At 35.2% G+C, this 4,494-nt stretch overlaps 1 protein-coding gene across 1 annotated transcript in view; it reads right to left on the bottom strand.

The window, feature by feature from the left end:
* Nucleotides 1-4,494, bottom strand: part of LOC134546217 (phosphatidylserine lipase ABHD16A) — a 94,056-nt gene that overhangs the window by 40,886 nt on the left and 48,676 nt on the right. The gene's annotated exons all lie outside the window — the stretch shown is intronic.

Below are 4,494 nucleotides of genomic sequence, written 5' to 3'. Positions count from 1 at the left end.
CAGTTTCTGCACTGCAAGCCCAAAACCACTTCAAAAGTGTGACTGACACAAATTTAAATTTCTACTCTAATTTCAACTGTAAATTAAAGGACCAGTTTTTATTAAGCCCACTATAACACTAATGAGATTAAAAAATACTTATACCTAATTTGTTTAAATATATACGTATTTAATTTGAAAAATATAATATATAAGTGTTACTAGGAAACATAATTACAGAAAATATGGTGAAATTAATTTCTGGATGCAAAATAGTGCATGGTTCCCACTCCTTTTTGATGAAAAAATTTAAGCACTTTTCAAGCACTTTCAAGGACTTTTTCCAAAATTTCAAGGACTTAAATATTATGAAATAATTTTAGTACTTATAGTTATATTATGAACATGTGCAGAATTGTTTTTTTTTCCTGTCTATTACTTATAAACAAAAAGATAAAAGCTTATCGGAGGGACAGTAACATTGCAAATTGGCTGAGTTTAACATTATACCGAACTGGTTCACAATTATTATAGTAAGTTATTTAGGTAGGCATTTGGTTAGGTAGGTATTTGGTAGGAATTTAAATTTAAGAATATTGAATTAGCACTCATGGAATTCCTAACTTCAAATACTATAACCTTGACAGTCCCATTATTACAGAATTCCTGTTCATAACAATGCTATGTTTAAGAGTGTGGCAAAAATACATACCAATGATGCAATATCAAATATTTATCAACTGCATAATTTACAACATGCTAAGTTACTGCACAGTTTTACATCTACACGCACATATAATTACAGGTTGCATATCAAGATAATAATATTAATGCACTTTTTACTCATTACTACTAGAAAATAGGAATGTACTCATATTAGACAGTTTACAGTACATCTTTCAAAGGTTCATGATATTAATATTTAATATAGCACAACAAAATATAACAATTTTGATTATTTTACTCTCCTCATGTTTTCAGATACTTCTTGAATTTTCTTTTCTATCTTTTTAATTTCAAGTAACTTTTCTTTAGCTGTCTTTCTAAAACTGTTTGACTGGATAATCAAATTCACATTTTCAATTTTTTCTGCCTGCTCAGCAAGTTCATCGGCAGATTTTTGGAGACTGTCTATTGTTTGTTGTAGTCGAATCTTCTTTGCTTTATGAACTTCTAACTCCTCACTTAACTGAAGACTACGTTTCTTTTCCAGCGCATTAGATTTTTTCTTGCGTTCCTCTTCCAAGTATGACATGTACTTCTGACGAGCTGCTGCAACAGAAGCCCGCAACTCTCTTGTTAGAGGAACATTTGTAACACCGCCACATTTTCTGACCTCTTCAATGGTTAATCTCTTTGCTGCATACGAATCTTCCTTTAGATTTTCCACTTCTATATGGCGATTAACAGAAAACCCTCGCTCTACAGCTGCTTGGCCATGTGAAAAAATTAAAAGCATTTTTATAACTGGCCACAGTTTCACAAACTTTTTCTCACCACCAAGGTAATTGCGAAAGAAAACATCAATTCGAGACACATCAGGGGAAAAGTCACTAAATGCTGTTTTGTTTTCATGAGCATATCGGAGCAATTCTTGATACTCCAACAGGATTTCATCACACATCTTTTCCTGAAGTTGTTTAGCCTTTACAATAATTGACAAAATCTGCTTCATCTTCTTGTAGCAGCTGTGGCTATCGGTTAGCATAAATCTTGGATCAAGACACGAAAGGCTTCGAACGAAGGCATACTTGATTGGGGATTTTACCACTAGGTTTTCAAGCATCAAGAAAATGAAATTCTGTGTTTCATGTCTGAGTTCTAGTACCTCTTTTTCTGAAACTTCCCTTTTGTGAACAAGTTCTTTGACTAGTCTATCAGCAATGAACCCCAAGTTAACTTTGCATGAACTTAAAAGACACTTTCTGTCTTTAAAGTCAAAGAGTGAAACCTGGTATGGTGAAGATAATTTCGAAATGTACTCATTCCTCATAATATTGAAACTCTGCAAGCAACTAACAATCATATTTCTTAGATCTTCAGCTAAGAAAGGCAAGAGTGGTTTGTCACTTTGATACTTCGTAAGAAAAGGTTGTAACAGTTTGACGACCGAAAGGAAAATGTTCAACTTTGCTGGCATCAAAACATCCTGACATGCCTCCTTAACAATAAGGTAAGACTTACATTTAATTTTTGTAAGATGTCCCTTGTCAACTTCTCCGACATATTTCTTCAAGTCGTCCCAAATTTCGAGTGCTCTTTCGGCTCCTGGAACATTTTCCAACCAACGATGTTTGCAAAACTTAGAGGGGAGTTTTTTGTTTACAGAAAGATTCAAATAATCTTCCCTGCGAGCTGGAGAATCTTTAAAAAGCCAGTATATGCTCACCAAAAAACTGTCAATATCCCAAGATGTAGATCTACTGCCATGTTTGAAGCAATTATTCAAAGTGTGAAGAGTGCAACTGCCTACATCTATTAAGGTGCAACCAAAATCCTTTTTTAATTCAGCTTGCAGAATATTAAATAGCTTCCAGTTCACAGCTGGACCATCCATTGACAAGTTAAGCAGTTTTGAGTGATTCAACTTTTCTGTTGCTTCTTGCAAAGCTGATAGGGTTACTTCTGCGCTGGAATGTCCCATAAATACAGATGTGAAAAACCTTGTAACTACCTCATCGCTGTTTGGGTCCCACAATCTGATGTGTATGTCCATTTGCTTCTTTTGATTAGAAAGATTTAAGCTCTCATCAAACAACAGGCAATAGTGTTCCACTTCATTGGCAGTCTTGAAGATAGCAGCCTTGAAGTGTGGTGCAAGTCCAAAGCATATCATATATGCACATTTTGTGGCACTACATGAAAACTGTTTCGCAATACTGCTATCAGGAAACATATTCTTGAATAGTTCTGGAAGTCCTTCGCACGAATTAAGTGAGTAATGACTGGTTGCACATTTCAAAGCCCATCTTATTTCAGCATTCATAACATCTGTTCCACTGAAATGTGAAGATACTGAAGGACTGGAACTGCTACTACAACTACTAACACTTGTAACATGACAGCTGTCTACAACTGAAGTAGAAGCTGGCCTAATTTTATTCTCTTCAGCTTTGACATTTACTGTGCTGGAGTTTTCAACACCAAAGAACTGTGTCAATCCAAGTGATTTTGTTGCAGCATCAGTGAAAGCAGCATGTTTTTTACCTGAAAGAGATGGAACAGGATATGTATAATTATGATTTACTATCACAAAACAATGTGTCCTAAGAAAACTAAGCCAACCACTCAGGCACTTCCTCTGTATAACATAATTTTTCTTAAAATGTGCATTCCATTAAAAAGTAGGGTTATGTAGAGAATTTGCAAGTAATTTACCAAAAATACGTGGGTAAACATTGATGAAAGCACAAATTAAAATCTGAGGACATGTTTCAACTTACTTTGGTTTTAGTTTTGTGTTATTTGCATCTCACATTTTGTCCCATTGAAGAGGAACAAAATCAATTCTTAGCTATTCACGACCTAAAAACCTAGAATGTTCTACCTAGAATGTTCTTAACTACTCATTTTTGAATTATTTTGGTAAATTACTTTCAAAATGTTGTGTGCGATACAAATACTGTAATATTTTTTTACTTATTATGTGGCCTACAGCTTTACGCCAATGTCCAAAAAGTCAAATCTGCCACATTCAATGTTCAAATTACGTACACCAAAGCCTTACCCGGGAATTGAACCCAGAACCCTTGCATCCTAAGCCGGCATGCATCAGACTACATTATACACTCGCGAGTATCTGAGATGATTGGCAAGGAATACACAGATAACAGAAAAAGGCGGTTAAAAGCAGCAATGTCACAAAAAATGACTAAAATGTTAGTAACCCAAATATCTTAAACACTATAACATCCAAGAGCGTCGCCGGTAGAGGGCCTGGGGGGGAGGGGGGGGGGGGGGGCGAGTTGATGTATAGAGCCATGCTTCAACAGTAGACTATAGCAGTGCAGACTGAATACTTGGAATGGAATAAGTAAAATAATTTAATTCCTCTAGAGGAAGGCAGCTGCCCCTCCCTACCCCCCTTGACGATGTCCTTGATAACATCGAGCCCTTAACCCTTTCAGACCCACTGTGTACAACTGTACACATTAAACTTCCAAATCGGTTTATGAAGACAAAAAAAATTTACAACACTCACCAACGATTGTGTACGATTGTGTACATTATGTAGTTTCATTTGTCTATACGTATAACTATCTATGGCCAAGAAGTTTTTTTTGAAAAACATTTGAAAGTTGGAGTGTGTTGTTGTTTTGCGAGGTGCTGGATTGGGATTTTTCGGGAAGCTATATTTAGTAAATTTTTTCTATTTTCGTGAGTCAGTTAATATTTTTAAGTTACTTAAAAGCTTTATCTACTACCTGAAATTCATTTCCATTAATTTTGTAAATATTTGAATTAGTTTTATTGAAAAAAGTTAATGTGTACAATGTAACCAAACGGCCGTGAGTG

Source organism: Bacillus rossius, chromosome 1 (genome assembly GCF_032445375.1).
Source record: "Bacillus rossius redtenbacheri isolate Brsri chromosome 1, Brsri_v3, whole genome shotgun sequence".
Classification (NCBI taxonomy): Eukaryota; Metazoa; Arthropoda; class Insecta; order Phasmatodea; family Bacillidae; genus Bacillus; species Bacillus rossius.
Note: the sequence above shows the minus strand (reverse complement) of the source record. Positions and strands in the feature narration are given on the sequence as shown.